Raw genomic sequence first — 21,188 nt, forward strand, 5'->3', positions numbered from 1 at the left:
CCTTTCTTCTTCTCTCCTTCCCTCGCTGTGGTCCCTCATGACTACCCTTTCCTCCCTTCTATCTCTTGGTGGTCCCTTAGGTCCACCTATCTTTTTTTCTTTTTGTTGTGCAACCTTCATGACCACTTTCTGATTAGGCACCCTCGGGTTCACTTGCCTCTCGTTTTTCTCCCTAGGCACCCTCGGGTTCACTTGCCTCTCGTTTTTCTCCCTAGGCACCCTCGGGTTCACTTGCCTCTCGTTTTTCTTAGTAGTATACCATGTATCTTCCTCTCTTTTCTTTTTGTGCACACCCTCACCTCACCTCACCTCACCTCTTTTTGGTGTACCCTGGTGGTGATTTCCTCCCTTTCATGTCCTGTGGTTCGCCAGACCAGATTCGCCCTTACCTACCTCCGCCCGTCTTACCTATCGCCCTCTAGTGCACTCACCTTACCTATCGTCATCTCGTGCTCACCTTACCTATCGACGTCTCGGGCACCCATCTTACCGATCACGTGTGCGACCTATCCTACCCCAACGCCGTGTGCGACCTTGGTCCATTGCCGGCAGCCACCATCTTTCTTTCCTATCCTCACGTCTCTCTCTCTAGGAGCCCAGCTGCGCACACAGTGTCCGCCATTGCAGCCACTTGTCTCCACATCTCCGCCACTTTCCCGTGGCCTCCCCTCTCTGTTACCAACCACCGCTCCTTCTCTCTAGTTCCCTACAACTTCTTTTCACCCACCTAGTCCTCTGTTGCTCCACAACCTGTCACAGTCTTTCTCCTTCCTCCACTATGCTGCAACCTCTCTCAGCCCCATCCCACTTGATCACCGGCAGCGACCGCTACAGCAACCATTGTTTCTCTCCATCGCCATCCACCTGCAACTCGCCACCCGTCTTGCCATTCTCCTCTCCTCAATCGACTGCAACCCCCATCAGTCGCCCTTCACTAGCCACCTCCCTGCTGCACACCATCAGAATCCCACGCTTTTCCTTCTCAACCTCTGCTGCTATCCCTCACGCAGCCATCTCTGCCTCCATCCTCTACCACCCTGCTTCCTGCCATCCTCCTCTTCACACTTCCAGCCACCCTTTTTAATAAAATACAGGCAGACATAGCCGCTCCCCTTTCTTCCTGGCAATCCTGCCCCGTTTTCGCCACCACTGCTGCCGCAAGTCCTTCACCACTGGTGCCACCATATTCGCCATCAATTTCCATCTTCCTTCCTCTTCTCATAACCTCACCATCAGCGCCTATCACCCACTGTTGCACAACCATCCTCTTCGCTTCAGTTCTGCCGCCTTGTCTCAGTCGCCTCACTTCTCTCCCTGCTCTTTAACTTTCTCCCAAGATCTCTGTGCAATCCTCCAGCCCTCACGATCATCCCTTCGCAACCTCTCAGTCTCTCTCTAAAACCCACAAATGTGATCCCCACTCTACCTTTTCGTTTTTCGTTGTCCTCTCTTTGTTTTCGTAGACTTTCACGATATTTCGCTCCATTCTTTCTTTCGTCGAATTATCTTCTCTGGTCGTCAAGGTTCCATCCATCGCCCTTTTCAGCCCATCTCGCTTAAATCTCCTCTCCCTTTTAACCAAGTCGTTTTTACTTCCCCTTCCTACACTCAATAACCCAATGTGCAATTCTCTCCCCTTCTCTCTTAACGAATATTTATTTTATTAAACCATTTCGTGATTATCTCCTCTACCCTCTTCTTTTTTTATTTCATTCAATTACAATCCCTCTTCGTCCTTTAATTCACTTTTACCCGCTCATTTCATTTTCCCTTGTCTTATGATACTTTATTTATCTCACCTACTCCTTGTCATTTATTTTATTATTCAAATCAACCTCATCCATCCATCTTTAGCTTGTTCTCATTTTATTTCCCTTACCTCATCCAATTCATTCTATTTTATTTTATTTTATTTTGTTTATTCCATTGTTGATTTTATCTTATTTGGCTCATCTTATTTTAGTTACTCATTTTATTTAGCTACTTCATTTTAATCATCTCATCTTATTTTATTTTCTTCCATCCCTATTATTTTATTTCACTTCATTTGACTTATCTCACTTCAATTCATCTTATTTTAATTTATTCAATTCTCATTCCATTTTATTTTAATTCAACTATTTTCATTTTCTTTTCATCTTATTTTCCATCATCCTTATTTCATCATCACTTTTATTTCACCTTCGTCTCTTTTGGAAGACCTAGCGAGAGTCAAGCTCGTCTTCACCTCCCCTCTTTCTCTTCTTTTCTTATTTGACCAGAGGGCAGGCTGAACCTTGAGCCATCGTGCCAGTCTTGTCGTCGAGCAGTATTGCCGTCGTGACCGTCTGAATTACCGTGCTCATCTTGCTGCCACGTTAGACTAGTCGTTGTGCCAGACTAGCCATCGTGCCACTTCTGTCGTCGAGCAGTATTGCCGTCGTGCCAGTCTAAGTTACCGTGCCCGTCTTGCTACCATGTCGGACTAGCCATTATGCCAGGCTGGTCGGTACTGATTCTATCGTCGAGTAGTATTGCCGCCGTACCGGTCTAAGTTACCGTGCCCGTCTTGTTACCACGTCAAGTTAGTCACTGCACGGGTCTAACCACTATGCCAACCTTGCTGCCTGGACAAACTTCTTCTCTCACTTTCACTTCACCCTGTAACAAGGTGGGGACCTATGCCCCACTTGTCTGTACTTTTAATTGTGTGTGTGTATTTGCAGGAAAGGAAAAACAGGTCAAGAGAGGCAATTCCAAACCGGCCATAGGCCAGAGGGGCTTTTCAACGTGATCTAAGAGGGCGCCCACGTGAGCCAGCCCGAGTGTGTCACGAATCCACTTGTGGTAAGTCCCGCCTCACGACCTTAATTCCTCTCTCACCGGTTGGCACACCTACCCACGTCTTCGTTACATGGTTCCCGAGAGAGCGATCTCATGTCCTAGATCCATCTCGAACCCGAAACCACGCCGTCAGGTCAACCAGACCCGGAGGGGGAGATCAAGGCACCTAATCAGCTTGGCGACTCCACTGGGGACACGCTACCCCATTGTTGGATCGTTCTTGTTTGACCTTCTTTTTTTTTTATTCCTGCTCACTATACAGACACCGGTCTTTGGGGTTGCTCAACCCTTCATACAAGTCAGGGGTTTCATTATCCCTGCACTCATAGGTCTTTGTTGGGAACAGGCTCCACGAACCGCGTTCTCGACCTTTCTCTGAGCATCAAACTTGTGTCGTGCTCTCAGGTCATCACTTGGATAGAGGTGAGGATGGACTTAAAAGTCCCTCACTCACTAGCTCCTTGCATTGGCAGACCCCCTGTCAATGCACCTTACATTGGTGGCATGGATGTCATATCACCACACTCAGCTCGCACCGAGCTACCGGCAACTCACTTGCTGGTTCCACTGCTCGGGGCAGCCCAAAGGCCGCCCCTCCCTCTCCCGCGACTGGCAGTTCATCTGCCTGTTCTACCCCACATTATCTTTCACTGGGGCCCCTAAAACAAGATGCTCGACACCAATAGGAGGCGGCTCTGAAGCCACCACCTCACACACACCCACCAAAGCTAATGGACTACCCATGCTAGCTACACCTCAAGGTAACCCTCAGGTTAGCTCAGGACACTATCAGGGTTGAGGTCTTCTTGGACTTGGCCCTGCACCACTCGGGGCAACCCTCAAGTTACTTCGGAATACTATCTGGGTTCGGGTCTTCTTGGACTTGGCCCTACACATCCTTCACATGAACACTGCACCACTCGGAGCAATCCTCTGGTTACCTCGGGATACTGACAGGGTTCAGGTCTTCTTGGACTTGGCCCTGCACATCCTCGGGGCAACCGTCAAGTTACCTGGGGACACCATCAGGGTTCGACTCTTCTTTGGGCCGGCCTTGCTCACCCCTTGCATATGCACTGCATCGCTCAGGGTAGCCTTGTTGCTGCGTTTTCCCAAGCACACGAGGGGGAACCTCCTAGTACTCCCTCCCCTCACTCTGTGAGGGATGGTCACACGACTGTCCAATCACACACACACAATCACGACACTAGGCCTCTTAAGGTCGGACATGCTACTCGAGCACAGGTTGACCACCAAGTCACCCGAAGTCCTTCTGCAGAGGGCATACACGCACCAATCCCGCCTCTCGCCCCAAAGCACATCTTTGCGTTGTGCACACACGCATGGATCTAACACTCCACCCGGTTCGCCTGACAGCCGATCAACCTGGCCATGAAGAAGGGAAATCATGGTCAAGCTCGGAAATTGGGCTGGGAGACCCAAATATTGAAAGCTCAGCTCAGGGGCAAGGAAGAAAATGTGATTGAAGAATTCCCTCTCAAAGATGTGAGCCCTTTCCCCCCTCTCATTCCCCTTAGTCTGGATGAAGCTGGAAAAGCATGGTATGAGGTGAACACTAAAAGGATCGATCGGGGAATGATGAAGCCGGTTATTTATGAAGATCCAAGCTTGACTCTGGGCAAACCAGATGGGGCAAAGAGCCAGTCTGACCCTAGTGACCCCATCAATCCTGAGCCAGTTGAGCCATCACCCGATCAAACTCCCGAGCATCTCTCAAGTCGAGGAACCGAGAGCAAAGCCTTCTTCGAGCAGACTGAACTCAGGGCAGCTCATAGACCCGAAATAGTTTCTCCTAGACTCTTGATGAGCCAAAAGGCACCGCTGCGGGGCAGTCCTGGTGAATCAATTGAGACAGAAGTCGAGCCCACCGAGGGTGTTGCCCATGACCCCTTGGTGGTGGAAAGTTCGAATTATGAAGGGGCTGGTCTTCCTCCCATGATGCAAGAAAGTTGTCCACCAGCTCCTCCCAAAGTCTAGCTCAACATCCCAGCTCCCTGAGATGAAATTGAAAAGAGAACCGATACTCTTGAGCTCCTTCAAAGGGCTGAAAAGCTCATTATTGAGAATGATCTCATAAACAAGAATGAGATTTTATCGTCGTTCACCTTCTCCCGGCCTTCAAGGGGATTTGCCCTAGAATCTCGAAGAAGTGATGGACTCCCATCCCCTTTGGATGGTTCTAATGATGTGGTCTCCCTCACCCTCTCTCATCCAGATATTCTTACCTTCGATGAGAGTTCGTCACTCTCATTCGAAGAAGTCCACTCCCCAGTACTAGATGGGATGAGTTGCACTTCCCCTGCTGGCAGCCCCACTGATATGGCTCCTCCATGCCCTGAAGGGACCATGATTCCCCGCAAAGCCAGCAGCATGCTTCCCCCATGTCATGTGTGCTGCATGTGCGCACTTGATGATGACACTAAGGCCTTGTCCTATGAGGGTTTCACATTCCTGTTAGGTGATGAAGAGCTCAATTCTGAAGGGGCGACATCCCTCGTCCTCATCCACCTAATGACTCTTACCTCTGACGAGAGCTCGTCACTCTCATTCGACCAATGACCCTCGCCAATGATATTGTTGAAGCAGCAGCAATCGAATCCAAGATTGTAAGCTCTGAGGAATGTAACGGGCAAATAGATGAAGAGTCCTCAAGTATGGCAGTTGTTGAAGCTATAGTGATCGACGAAGTACTAAACACTTATGGAGATGAGATTGCACAACTCAAAGCCACGCTAAGGAAATTACAAGTTGAGATGAGGTCAAAAGATGAAACAATGGAAACTTTGCGCCAAGAGGTATTGGTTTCTCGTACCCCCTCGGGGCACTAAGCCCTCTTTACCGTACCTCTAGCACTGTATCGAGTCATCAAAATAGTACCATCAGAAGAAAGGGTACATCCACCCTCACCTCTCTCATTACCGGTCTCTTCGCCACCTACTCAGGTGGGGAACGAAGAATTAGTGGAGGACGAGATCGAGGCACCTAACCATCAGCATGGTACTTAAGCCCCTCTCTCACTCTCCATTTATTTTTCATTCTCTCTCTCTAGAGCCTTTCACCTTAGAGCTCATTGTTTTCTCATTGTTAAGGCCATTGATGGAAGCTTGAAAGGGGGGGGGTGGGGGGACTGGGAGAGAGGATTGGAAGGCACCATTTTTTGTTAGGTAAGTGAATCACACCACCATTGCACCTGATTTTCTAGAGGCATCAAATAAAAATACTTGGAAGCAGGACTGGGTGATAGAAAGTGAGTGTGTTTATGCCCTGTTTCACTGAGTTAATGCCTCTAATGCATGATGGGTTTAATGTTGATAATGTCTATATTGCTCTTAAAAATCTGTAGAACAGTGTCCATGTATGTCAAATTCAAGATGTTAGAGACTTCATGATGTTATCTACTATGAATTTAAAGTCATTAAGTATCCTTTGAGACATATATAGTGCACACTGTGAATTTCAAAAAATATTCATATTTTTTTGACAAGCTTTTGAACAGGACAATAAGGTCCAAATAACTTCAAATTACTGCAATTAGAAAGATATATGAGTCTATTATAATGTTCATGTTTAAACATTGTTCAAATCCCTTATAAATGGGAAGTTATGCCTCAATATGTGAAAGCATGTCACTGTTGATAGATTCTACTGAGTTTCATAACTGTAACTACTATTGCCATAGGTTTTGACTAAACAAATGAAGTCCAATTGTTCTCAAACCACTACCATGTGCAAGATCTATGAGTATGTTTAAAGTTGTATGTTGAAAGTATTTCGAAATTCCTCTTATATTAAAAGTTATACCTTAATTTGTGAGACTATATCACTGTTGGCAGAATTTACCAGATTTCCAGAACAGTCATTTTCTTGTCACAAGCTTTTGAATAACCAAATGGAGTCCAAATGCTTTCAAACGGCCATTGTTGGAAAGATAAGTGTTTTCAATCGAACTTTGGTTTTCAAACCATCTTAAATTATTTAATGGACAGAAAGTTATAATTCTTCAAAAGGAACATGTCACTATCACAACTGTGCAGCAGATTTCAGATAGCATGCTTCTGTTGTAGTGGGCTTTTGAAGGGCAAACGAGCTCCAAACTCTTTCAAACCACCCCAATTTGAAATATATGTGTGTCTATTGTTAAATTGTATTGGAAACATCTCTTAATTATGAGTAGATCGAAAGTTTTGTCCCTGTTTATGACAGGATGTCACTGTCTGAAATTGCATGAAATTGCCAGGCTTGTATTAAGCTAATACTGAGAGTTAGTTGCGATTTAGTTAGAGTTCTTTGTGAATTGAACACAATGCCTCGATGTGTATGTATGTATACGATTGATGAAATGAGCGGTATATCCCCAAATTGTGCATACATTATACAAATGATGTAAGGAGTAATCTGATCAAAGGAGATGAAATTAATTGTCTTGAAATACTGTGTAAGCCTGAGACACTGTGACACTGTGATACTGTTTATACTATGGTATTGTGTTACACTGTGATACTGACCACCACGCAATGGAAACCCATTGGTAGTGGGTACTGTTATACTATTTTACATTGTGATACTTATATTGATCACAACGCAGTGGGCCACCCATTGGTAGTGGGTACTGTGATATTGCTTTTTACTATGATATATTGTGACATTGACCACTACCCAATGGTACTGTAACACCACCGGAAGGGCTTATGCGAGGGTCGTGTCTTGCAATGCCTCTGCCTATCGAAAGCGTCAAAGCGCTTTGGGGATTGTGTATGTATGTGAGGATAGTATGAAGTGGGACACCCACTTGTTATTGTCTTCCCTCCTAAACGACGGTGGAAGTTCTAAGCTACATGATTGGCTTGGCCTGATCAATGGAACTTTTACTTCAGGAGTAGGCTTCTCTAGCTTCTATTGTTTGACGTGGTGAGAAGTTGTGATCTATCGGCATTACTTTTCTACTAAAGAGCAAATGATTGATAGCTAATACACTGCATGTTATTCTATAATTGAATTGTATATACTCTTACACTGTTAAAGTACTGAAGGGCATGAATAGAGAAAATTTTCATGATATTTGTGTAAGTTCGTGAGCACTATTATTTTCTATTACCGTTATAGGTCAAAAAGAAATGGTGTAGATCTATTTACTGGGCTGTTAGCTCATTCCCCTCACTTTCATTCTTTTAGAGTGATAGTTTATGGTCAGGGTGAGAGGGCAACTGTTCGGGTGTTGAGGCGCTCAAAGCTTGAATCTTGTTGAAGGGTGTCTGAGAAGCTTTGCATAGTAGGTGTTGGTGGCGGTGCCACCAAGATGTTTGTTTTATTTTACCTTGTCTTTTGTGGCTAGTAGTGCCTTGAATTGATTGTAAAGGAATTTTGGATAATGATTGTAAATAGATATGACTTTGTTTTTGGTTAAATATCTGTCTTGATGAATGGATTTTTAATTTCATTTCATGGTTTGCTCTTGATTCCGCTAGTTATATGCGTTGAGCAACTCTCACCTGAGTAGCATTCGCCACCTCATGTGGCGGTCCCGCACTCTGTGGGCCTTCGACATGTACGGTATAGGGTCAAGGGGTGGGGTTGTGATAGTTTAAAAGTGTCTTTAGAATAGTTTTGCATAGGTTAGTAATTGGGTTCTTGTGTCTTAGGCGAAACATGACAATGACTCGTACTAACAATGCGGGTTCCAACAATGAGAATACAGAGGCCCTTGGGGAGTTTTTCAAGACTTTATGGGCCATGGCCCAAGTTGTGGAAGACTGTGAGGAGTTACAACTGAGAATAGAAGGTAGAGTTAGGCCCCTGCCATCTGGAAATGTCGGAAGGAGGGTTGGGCCGCCCCCTAGGGGAGATTATAAGGGAAGGACTCAACCAGGTGCGGTTAAGGTCCAGAAGATTTTTTTCTGGGGATGTGTGGGAGAACCAGCGCCTGTCATGCTCATACTGCGGGCGGAACAACTACCTTGTGATCGAGTACCGTTGGAGGTCAAGAGCGTGTTATGGTTGTGGAAGACATGGCCACCAAATCAAGGGCTGCTTAGTAATGAAACCAAAAACACTGAAGGTAAGACCTCCACCTTTAAGATATTCTCAAGGAAAAGGAGATCAAAGAAGTGGTAAGGCCCTGAAGACCTCTTGTGGCGACTACAAGAAAAACCGGCCGTACATTGTGACTTTTGTGGAAAGCCTGGTCATGCTCCTTCCCAGTGCTGGGTAAAGACAAGGGCATGCTTCAAGTGTGGCAAGTCAAGCCACCTGATTAGGGAATGCCCAGTAATCAAGAACAAGTCTAAGCTAAGAACCCAGGGACGGGCTTTTGCACTTAGAGAAGAGGAAGCTTTGGTCTCAACTTCCGTAACCAGAGGTATGGTTTTGATTTGTGACGTAGAAGTTAGAGTTTTCATCATGTTTCCTCTCTCTTTTTGTCGCACCATATATTTCATACCATATAAATGTTAAACTTGAACATCTTGACTGGATTTTTTATTTATGCTCACCCATGGGAGAATATTTAGAAACTGATATTTTTTTATAATCATTGTGGGGTTGTGTTTGAGGGGCATATTTTACTTATAGACTTGATACTTCTAAACATCCAAGTGTTTGATAGTATCTTGGGCATGGACTGATTGTCCATACACCATGCTACGATGAATTGTTACGATAAAACTGTAACCTTTAGATGCCCAAATCAGCCTAAATTGAGCTTTATAGGCATTAAGAATGTTCCCCTCTACACCTTATCTCAGCCCTTTTGGCTTCCCGCCTGTTGACCAAATGATGTGTTGGGCACTTGGCTTATGTGGTGGAAAATAAAGATGGCCAATCTAAGTTAGAGGAGATATCAGTGGTGAGAGAATATCCAGAAGTTTTTCCTGAAGAGTTAACCTCTCCTCCCCTAGTAAGGGAGATAGAATTTGAAATAGAAATAGCCCCTGGTAATGATCCCATTTCTAAAAACCCTTACAAGATGACCCCAACCGAGCTAAAAGAACAACTACAGGAATTATTGGATAAAGGGTTCATCCGGCCTAGTGTATCACCATAGAGTGCATCATTTTTTAAGAAAGATGGGTCTTTGAGGCTTAGTATTAATTATATATAGCTAAATTAGGTAACGATAAAGAACAAGTACTCCTTGCTCAGGATAGACATCTTGTTTGATCAACTTCAAGGAGGCTAAGTATTTTCCAAGATTGACCTCCGGTGGGGCTATCATCAACTGCGGTTCAAGGAAGAGGATGTTCCTCATACCGCATTCAGGACCCAGTTTTATCACAATAAATTTTTGGTGATGTTGTTTGGATTAACCAATGCCCCAACTATCTTTATGGCATTAATGAATAGAGTTTTTAGACTCTTTCTAGATGATCTGATGGTGGTTTTTATCGATGATATTATGATATACTAAAAGAATCTGAGCGAATATAAACAACATCTAAGGATGGTCCTTCAGACCTTAAAGTCAGAAAAGTTATATGCCAAGTTGAGTAAGAGTGAATTCTGGCTCCCAAGCGTGGCTTTCTTCGGGCATATTGTTTCGAAGGACGGGGTCACAGTTGACCCTTGTAAAATCAAGGCTGTACATAAGTAAAGAAGACATGCTGAGAGCTGTGTTATTAATATTTTTGAAAGGTGGCATTATCAGAAAGAGACCCAATCTAAAGCGTTCATTGACCATAAGAGCCGCATGTATTTGTTTTCTCAGAAGGAATTGAACATGGGACAAAGAAGATGGATGGAATTGTTAACAGATTATGACTGTACCCTTAACTACCACCCAGGAGAGACCAACGTCGTAGCAGACGACTTGAGTAGGAAACCGTGGTATAAGTAGCACAAATAATGGTTTGAGAAATGAAACTGGAAGGAAATGGGGACTTCATTGTAGGTAGTGATAAGTTGTGGAGATTTAAAGATAGAGCATGTGTTCTGGATGACGAGAATGTAAAAAGGGCTATTCTGGAAGAGGCTCGCCACTCTCGTTACATGGTTAATCCAAGAAGTACAAAAATGTACCAAGACCTGAGGAAGGCTTTCTGGTGGAATGATATGAGGAGTGAAGTGGCACAATTTGTCTCTAAGTAATTAACATCTCAGCAAGTGAAGGCTGAACATCATAAACCTACAGGACTGTTACAACCCTTACCTGCGCCAGAATGGAAATAGGAATACATCATCATGGATCTTGTCCCTGGCTTGCCTAAATTAGGTACTGGGCATAATAGTATTTAGGTCATTATGGACCAATTAACGAAAGCTACCCATTTCTTACCGGTCCGCACAACCTATACTTCGGATAATCTAGCTCAGCTATACATTAAAGAGATAGTAAGGCTGCATGGAGTACCAGTTAGCATTGTGTCCGATAGGGAATCTAGATTTACCTCAAGATTTTGGAATAGTCTGCAATCATCCCTGGGAACAAGACTCACTTTTAGTACTGCTTTCCACCCCCAGACTGATGGACAGTCGGAAAGGACAATACAGACCCTGGAAGATATGTTAAGGGCCTGTGTTGTAGATTTTAAAGGAAATTGGGATGATCATCTATCTTTGATAGAGTTTGCATATAATTCTAAACTAGTATTTAGATAACACCTTTTGAGGCCTTGTCTGCGAGGAAGTGCAGATCACCCATATGTTGGGATGAGGTCGGTGAAAGGAGACTGTTGGGTCAGAAATTATTCAGATAACATCAGAAAATATTAACTTTAACTCGAGAAAAGCTCAAAACAACTCAGAGTCGGTAGAAGAGTTATGCCGATAATCGTAGAAGAGACCTGGAATTTGAAGTGGGTGATTGAGTCTTTTTTAAAGTGTTGCTAATTAAGGCATCATGAGATTTGGTAAGAAAGGGAAACTGAGTCCACGATTTATTGGACCTTTCGAAATTTTAGAAAGAATCAGAGTCGTGGCATATTGACTGGCCCTACCACCCGAGTTGGCTAATATTCATGATTTTTTTCATATATCATTGTTGAGGAAATATCAGCCTAATCTGTCCCATGTTTTGAATTATGAACCGATCCCGATCAGGGAAGATTTGACTTATGTCGAGAAACCAATTGAAATATTGGATAAGAGAGTGCAGGTTTTGCGTAATAAAGAAATTCCTCTGGTCCGAGTGTTATGGCAGTATCATTCACGAGAAATTTCCACATGGGAACGAGAGGATAAAATTTCGGATAAATACCCCCATCTATTTGATTGACTGACAATTTTGGGGACAAAATCCTTTAAGGGGGGGATGATGTAAGGACCAATATTTCCCGTCCATAGACACACACACAGTAGTAGGAGTCTGGTGGAGAAGAACCATGCACAGCAGTAACGCGGAGAGCTTACAGCCGTGCATGTCAGAGGGTAACGTCATGCATGACACTGCTGCGAGTGTAAGGAAGAGAAGAAAGAGAAAACTTAGTGCTGCCCATGGTAGCACCGCGCGTAAAAGAGATATTAGTGCTACAAGTGCAACATTGCGCATGAAAGAGACAGTAGCACCGCGAGTGTAATGCCATGCATAAAAGAGAGAGAGTAGCGTTGCGAGTGTAACGCCACGCATGAAAGAGAGAGTAGCGCCGCGAGTGTAACGCCGCACATGAAAGAAGATGAGGAAAGAGAGATTTACTGAAGTGAGTGTAGGAAGAAGAAGAAGAAATTTTCACACACGGCAGTGAAATGAAGCAAATGGGCTACCGCCATGCGTGCAACACCGTGCGTTCCACTGTTGTGCACGACCAAGACTACCACTTGTTAGATGCATGCTCCACACATGCCACTTGTACTGATGCCTGTGTGGTGCATGCCACTTGTCCAGCCATGGATAGCTACCCCAACAAGCAGGGTACTTAAGTCCCTCTCTCTCACATGCCATTCATTTATCTTTCTCTCTCTTTAGAGCCTTTCACCTTAGATCTCACTGTTATCTCATTGTTAAGGCCATTGATGGAAGCTTGAAAGGGGGGAGAGGGGACTGTGAAAGAGGATTAGAAGGCATCATTGCTTATTAGTTAAGTGGATCACACCACCATTGCATATGATTTTGTAGAGGCATGAAATCCAAATACTTGCAAGCATGAATGAGTGATAGAAAGTGAGTGTGTTTATGCATGGTTTCACTGAGTTAATGCCTATAATGCATGATGGGTTTAATGTTGATAATGTCTATATTGCCCTTAAAAATCTGTAGAGCAGTATCCATGTATGTCTAATTCAAGATGCTAGAGACTTCATGATGTTATCAGCTGTGAATTTAAAGTCATTAAGTATCCTTTGAGACATGTACTGTGCACACTGTGAATTTCCAAGAATATTCATGTTTTTGTGACAAGCTTTTGAATAGCCAAATGAGGTCCCTATGACTTCAAATCACTGCCATTAGAAATATATGTGAGTCTATTATAATGTTCATGTTTAAAACTTGTTCAAATCCCTTATAAATGGGTAGTTATGCCTCAATATGTGTAAGTACGTCACAGTTGACAGATTCTACTGAGTTTCATAATTGTAACTACTGTTGCCATGGGTTTTGACGAAAGAAATGGAGTCCAATTGTTCTCAAACTATTGTCATGTGAAAGATCTATGCGTATGTTTAAAGTTTCATGTTGAAAGTATTTTGAAATTCCACGTAGATTAAAAGTTATGCCTTAATTTGTGAGAATATGTCACTGTTTGCAGAATTTACTACATTTCGAGAACTGTTATTTTTTGTCACGAACTTTTGAATTACCAAATAGAGTTCAAATGCTTTCAAACGGCCCTTGTTGGAAAGAAACATATTTTCAATCGAACTTTGGTTTCGAAACCATCTTAAAATACTTAATGGACTGAAAGTGATAATTCTTCAAAGAGGGACATGTCACTGTCACAACTGTGCAGCAGATTTCAAATAGCATGCTTCCATTTGTACTGAGGTTTTGAAGGGCCAAACAAGGTCCAAATGCTGTCAAACTACCCCCATTTGAAATATATGCGTGTCTATTATAAAATTGGTTTGGGAACCGTCTTCGAATCTTGAATAGATCGAAAGTTACGTTCCTATTTATGACAGGATGTCACTGTCTGAAATTGCATGAAATTGTCAGACCTGTATCACGTTAATACTGAAATTTAATTAGAGTTCTTTGTGAATCAAACACCGTGCTTCGATGTGTATGTATGTATGCCACTAATGAAATGAGCGGTATATCCCCAAATTGTGCATACATTACACAAATGATGTAATGGGTAATCTAATTAAAGGAGATGAAATTAATTGTCTTGAAATATTGTGTATACCAGCTTGAGACACTGTGATACTTTGATATTGTTTTATATTGTGATATTGTGTTACACTATGATACTGACCACTACGCAATGGGACAACCATTGGTAGTGGATACTGTTATACTATTTTACACAGTGATACTGATACTGACCACTATGCCATGGGCATCCATTGGTAGTGGGTACTGTGATACTGCTTTATACTGTGATATATTGTGATACTGGCCATTACGCAATAAGACCACCATTGGTAGTTGGATACTGTTATGCCGACAATTACTGACTGTGCCCTGACCCTAATGAAAGGAATAGGGTAGGTGGTGAAACTGAATAACAGGGTGGGTTGCTCCCCCCAAATCTTTATTGGCACTATGTATTGGGTCACCCATGGTAGTGTAACACCCTCTCACCGAAAGGGCTTAAGAGAGGGTCATGTCTTACAAGGCCTTTACCTATCGAAAACCCCAAAGCGCGCTGGGGATTGTGTGTGTGTGTGAGGACAGTATGAAGGGGGACAACCACTTGTCATTGTCTTCCCTCCTGAGCGAGGGTAGAAGTTCCAAGCTACGAGATTGGCTTGGCTTGATCAATGGAAATTCTACTTCAGGAGTAGGCTTCTCTAGCTTCTACTGTGTGAGGTTGTGTGATGTTGTGATATATCGGAATTACTGTTCTACTAGAGAGGAAATGACTGATGGCTTATATACTGCATGTTATTCTATAATTGAACTGTATATACTCTTACACTGGTAAAATACTGAAGGGCGTGAATAGAGAAAATTTTCATAACATATGTGTAAATTAGTGAGGACTGTTATTTTCTATTACTGTTATAGGTCGGAATGAAATGGTGTAGATCTACTTATTGGGCTGTTAGCTCATTCCCCTCACTTTCTTTTGGTACAGTGATAGTTTTTTGCTCGGGTGAGATGGCAACTATTCAGGCGTTGAGACGCTTAAAGCTTGAAGCTTGCTGAAGGGTGTCTGAGAAGCTTTTCATAGTAGGTATTGGTGGCGGCGCCACCGAGATGTTTGTTTCATGTTTACCTTGTCTTTTGTGGTTAGTAGTGCCTTGAACTGATTGTAAAGCAATTTTGGAAAATGATTGTAAATGGATATGACTTTGTTTTTGGTTAAATATATGTCTTGATGAATGGATTTCTAAATTCATTTTGTGGTTTGCTCTTGATTCCACATGTTATATGCGTTGAGCCACTCGCACCTGAGTGGCATTCACCACCTCACGTCGTTATCCCGCACTTTGTCGCTTTCCGACATGTACGGTATGGGGTTAGGGGGTGGGGTCGTGACATATTTGTGTTAGTGACAAGTTACAGGCTCAGTCCTGTAACTTCACTTTCCAATCCTTCTGGTACCAAGGTTTCGAGTCTGGTGATTTTCCTTGTTTCCAGCAATACCTCTTAGGAGAGATTGCACTGGGAGGCTGCTCAATTTTTGGGTCATCCCTTCACTTCTTTTACTTCATCATCATCATCTTCTTCTTATCTCTAAACCAAGCCCTTATCAACTTACTCTTACTCTTTTTTTTCTTCTCTTTTTACCTATTTCTAAACCAAGTCCTCATCTGCATGTGGCACGTGAGTTAAGCGGGAAGCTTGAGTCCCTGAGGGAGCCTGAACAAGTAAATCCAGGCCCGACCAAAAGATCTGGAGGTAACTCCTCCTTCATCTTGATTTTTCCCTTTCTTATAATCTCGACCTGATTGAGTAAATCTTGAGCCTTCTATTTTAACTTAGCAATAGTGGCTTGTCTTTGAACCTTATATCGTTGTTCAGGAGTGCCGATGAAGTCATTGGAGTGGGAAAGGAGACCACCTGTCATGTTTTGATGAGCAACCTGGGTCTTCATGACATGGGTTGGGAAGTGCAAGACCTTTTGAGGGTCATGCATGTAACTTGCTTGGTGAGTGAGGTAAACACTATCCTCCTCTCTTTCGGAGACTGGGACATGCAAGACCTCAGGGATTTTCAAGACATTAGGGCAACCTTAGTGGTATGGAGCTGAAGAGATGAGGTAAGCATTGTCCTCCTCCCTTTTGGGGACTGGGATATGCAAGACCTTGGGGATTTGCATGACCTTGAGGTGGTCATGCTGAAAAGGGGTTGGGGATGTGAGGTGAGCATCATCCTCTTCAATGCACAAATCCTCTGGTATCTGCAATACCTTGGGATGATTTGGTGTGTAGCAGACTTGGGGAGTAAGATAAGTATCATTCTCCCCTGTTAGAGAGACTGGAATGTGCAAGACCTTTTGGTTAGCTATCTGGTCAGTCTTAGCTCAATAAGTAATCTCAGCTTCTAGAAAGGGAATGGGGATATGTAACACCTTCATGTCAGCATGAGCATAAGTGACTGTCAGCGTTAGAGAATTCAAGTTAATGGTTTTGTTTTTCATGACTTGTTCTGTTTGGGCTATCACGAAAATGGGTTCTTAAGAAGGCAAGGCAAAAGTTGAAGCTTGCCCTTTATGACTTTGAGGCATTACTTCCACTAGAGAACTTGGTAAATTTCCATTAATGGGGGTCAATAGAAACTTCTCTTCTTGAAATATATGATTACGTGATCCCACCATGTCTTCCACTTCTTCATGAGAGGTTTCAACAGTTTCTCTCATACTAGGGGTTCGTAGTGGATTTCATAGGCAACACTAGCTCTTGAGATCGCGTAGGATCCATGAAATAGTACTTCACATCAGTATAGTGTGACTCAGCAATGGCGAACGATATTTTATCAACATAGACTGTATGTTTCCTTCCATCTCAGCTATGATCAGATGAAATATAAAATTTTGGGTGAAATTATGCGGCATATGGGTTTTAAGAATATGTGGAGAAGTATCAACACATTTTTCTATTCTTGTAAATGGAAGTCCTAAGGGTTTCTTTACAGCCACTAGGGTTTAAGAAAATGAGATCATCTTTCTCCTTTTCTTTTCACTCTGATTGGAGAATAGTTTAGTCTAATGTTGAAAAATGTAGAGAATAAAAACTGATTTCATAGATTTCAGGTTAGTGAGGAAGCTACTCCAATATCTCATTTTCAATATACTGATGATACAATTATATTATGTGGGGCCTAGAGGGATGAAATCTTATATATAAGGAGATTTTTAGATGTTGTGAGTTAGCATTGGGTTTGAAAGTCAATTTTGGAAAAACCTCCATTGTTGGGGTTGGATGTTAGGGTTGGATGTTGGGGTACTTTGGTTAACTAGTTGGAAAAAGTCGATGGGAGCTTTTCCAATTAGATATTTGGGTATATGCCTATTTCATATTCGAGGTTGCCAAGGGAGGTCTGGGACCCTATTGTTCAGCGAGCCAATGTGAAATTGGATTTGTGGAGGGTGAAGAATTTATTATTGGGAGGTAGGTTAACTTTGATTAACTCTTCCCTTTCGAATTTACTAATTTATCAGATGTCTCTGTTGACCGTCTTTGTTGGCCATGACTTCAGTTATTGTCAAAATGATTGAACGAATCATACGAAACTTTATGTGGAGGCCAGTAGGATATAACATGAAGTTCCACTTAGTGAGTTGGGATAGGGTGTGCACTCCCAAGAGAGACGGGGGTTTGGGTGTTTGCAAACTCAAGCTGGTTAACTAAGCCTTAATTGCTAAGTGGTAGTGGAGATCTTTACAGCTGGAGGATTACCTTTGGAAACAAGTATTGGTGGCAAAATGTGGTGTGGAACCATTTAATAACTTTATCCGAAAAGGTAGAAGTGGCTCTCGGCAGTCCCATGTGTGGAAATCCATTTGTTCTATGCACACTTTCAAGGTTCCTCAAACAAGTTAGTCGGTGGATAATGGTCATGAGATTTTGTTTGGACATAAATAATGGGCATTGGATATGCCATTGAAATATAAGTTTCCGAATATTTTTCAAATATGTATTAATCCAATGGCTAAGGTGAGTGATATTGGTGAGTCTAATGGAGGGACTGTTTTTTAGAATGTTGTTAACTACAATAGGATTCCCAATGTAATTTTCGAGCAGCTTACTAAGCTGATTGGTTCATTGGCTAGGGTGTACCCTTCAAATGATGCTGCAGACGAGGTTACATGGGACTGTGAATCTAGTGGTGTGTATTAGGTGAGATCAACATACTCATTATTGTTCAATGATCGTATTAGATGGAGGTAGGAGGTTCATCGGGAGATTTGGAATTGGAATATACCTTTAAAAGTACAAGGCTTTATTTGGGTTATACTTTGAGGTAAGGCTTTGACTATTGATAATTTGAGAAAAAAAAGGGGAAGGTGTTGGTTGAAAAAACGGGAAGGTGATGGTTAATGTTTGCCTATTTTGCAAAAAATGATGAGCAAACTCGATGGGAGCTTAACTTTGATGGAAGCTCGATGGGAAATCCAGGTCGACTGGTTATGGAAGAGCAATTCGGGATTGGCAAGAAAATTTCATTATTGCTTATGCAAGGCCATGCGGAGTTGCGATGGCTAATCATGCAGAACTACTTGCTATTTTTCATGGATTGAAACTTTTAGCGGCAAGAAATAGCATGGGGGGGTTTATTGTTGAAGGGGATTCGCTAAATGTGATTAAATGGTGTAAGAGAGAACAACGCCTTCCATGGCAACTCAAGTTACTTGGGAACTAGATCTTTGCCATTTTATCTTCTGTGACGGTGTCCCTAGTTCATGTTTACAGGGAAGTAAATGTTCTGGCAGATTCCTTGGCCAAAAAAGGAGTTCAGTTGGACACGTTGGTGATTTCTACTAATATCTTTAATATCTTGTAATTTTCTCTGCTATCAATAAATTTGGAACATGCATCAAAAAAAGAAAAATGATGAAGAAACATGTATCCATCTTTTCATTTTATGTCCGTTTATATGGCATTTGTGGCAATGGGCATTGAAGTTAGTGGGAGTATCTATGGTTATGCCTTGAGAGTTTCTTCTGTTCTTTTATAAACAGTGTATGGCTCTCCATTTATTAGTGAATAAAAAAGTACTCTTTGTCAAACACAAAAAAAAAAAAGGTATCAATCTGTCATAAATTTTCCCTTTAATTTTATCTATTTTCCCTGCATAAGATTAAGCTCAGATTTAGTGCGTCCAAATTTCTCACTATCACACATCCTAAAAAAAATTAAAAAATAATAAATGATCAAAACATCCTTATATTATTTAGGGAACTTTCATAACTTTATATATTTTAAATTATTTTTAAAATATTTTAGGAGTGTATAATATTGAGAAGTCGAACATACTCACTTTGAACTTAATCTAATTTATAGAAAAAATAGATAGAATTAAAATATACTATATACTTTCAAAAAATGGGACTAGATATTTCTTAATTCCAAAAATTAAACAGGAATTGGGCAATTTTCCGAACTTATTCGGAAAAACCTACTGCGATCCATATTATCATAGAAAAAGTGATGATCCCACCTCACAAAGGGTTACCACCCTCCAATAAATCGATGTGCGCAGATGGAGAGAGAGTGGAATCTACGAGGGCATCACATATTACAAATCAGTCCCAAAGTCTCTCTCCATTGTCATTGATTAATTATTTGTACGGTTTAAGATACATCTTTGGAGCTTCTTTCTCTAGGAAGTAACTAGTGCATGCCTAGAGTGGATGCACTAGTATATGTCAGCAGTTTAAATTGAGTATGGGTCGATTCGGTAAGTCATAATTGTATTTTATATTTAAGTTTGGATGTGGTTTGCATAAAGGTTGCAACCTTAAACAATCCATTCAGTGCACCTTTAAATTTTATCATACATGTAATTTTGATTTAAAAATTGGTAGGATGGCTTAAGAATCTATTTTCATATCATACTATAAAATTTTGGATTTTAAAAATAGTTCAAATCAAGTAGATCTATAAATACATGAAAATATTGAAAATGGACGGTCCAGATAATGTGTTGCAAGATACACTATTTTGAGGACTAAAAAATCTTTTTTTTCTTTTCATATTCAAGCATATCGATGTCGAGATGATTAATTAAATGATTTTCTAACATCCGAACAACTTTTTATGATGGATTTTTGGGGTGCATCTTTAATTTTATATTTTAAGGTTGCAACATTATATAAACTTTTTTTTTTAAGTTTTAATAATTTTTTTATAAATCTAAATTACTTGAAATTTGAAAGTCCACACTTTTAATTAAAACGTATTTAATAAGAATATTTAAAAATTAATTTATAAAAATAAATTGATTAAAATAGTTTAACAAACTTTAAAATATTTTGACCAATTTATCTGTATAAAAAAATTTAATATTTTATTATATATTTATTTTTCAAATCCACGAACCTTAAGTGATTTAAATATGTAAAAAAAAATTAAAATTTAAAAATAAAACACTACATGGGTGCGCTTATACGTTAGGTTGACAAATTTCTTTTTCTCCTTTATTTATGTATTGTAATTAAGTAACACTTATCTTCTTTCAAAGTATCTTTAGTATAACCATATCTTCGAAAAAAGACGGTTATACCCTCATATGTTCAAAACCCATATTTTTGGCAATGACCATTGTGCCCTTCCATGGAAAAGGCCAAGGGCAGAGGACATAATGACTGTGATCCTTGTTTTTTCCTGCAGCCCACGTGGAGATCCATTTCACCTGTAAAAGATCAGTCAAGGGAAAAATTTATTTCTTTGGTTACGTTTTTCTATTTGCTCTTCACTCTCTCCCCTCTTTTCACTCTCTCTCCAAATTCTTTCCTGGGTTTTTTTACATGAGTTAAAAAAACATTTTCATCTACCTCTTCTCCATCTTAATTTGCACTAGCCCCATAGAGCCGGTTTAGGTCCAGCCTGGTGTGGATCAAGCCAAAGAGGTCCTAGTCTGGTGTGGATCAAGCCAAAGAGGTCCTAGTCTAGGACCAGCCCTATCAAAACACTGCAAAGCTAGGCCAAAAACAAAGGACAAAAAAAAATGTAAAAACTAAGAGGGCCAAGCTGGGCCAAACCACTCCGGCCTAACATGACCCTGGTCCTAGCTCGGCCTGATTCTTGGGCCATGGTGACTTGGACGAAGCCTGGCTGTCAGGCCACTTTTGTGCAGTGGGCCCACT

The 21,188-nt window shown here is 41.6% G+C and overlaps 1 long non-coding RNA gene across 1 annotated transcript; it reads left to right on the top strand.

Annotated features, from left to right (window-relative positions):
* Positions 1 to 312: 312 nt before the first annotated feature.
* LOC148780058 (uncharacterized) lies at positions 313 to 15,274 on the top strand. The gene is made up of 2 exons (XR_016043142.1): positions 313 to 2,826; positions 15,012 to 15,274. It is a non-coding gene; the product is annotated as an uncharacterized LOC148780058 (long non-coding RNA).
* Positions 15,275 to 21,188: the final 5,914 nt, after the last annotated feature.

This window comes from Amborella trichopoda, chromosome 10, assembly GCF_054954075.1.
Source record: "Amborella trichopoda isolate Santa Cruz 75 chromosome 10, AtrichopodaSantaCruz75HAP2 v2.0, whole genome shotgun sequence".
In the NCBI taxonomy this organism is placed as follows: domain Eukaryota; kingdom Viridiplantae; phylum Streptophyta; class Magnoliopsida; order Amborellales; family Amborellaceae; genus Amborella; species Amborella trichopoda.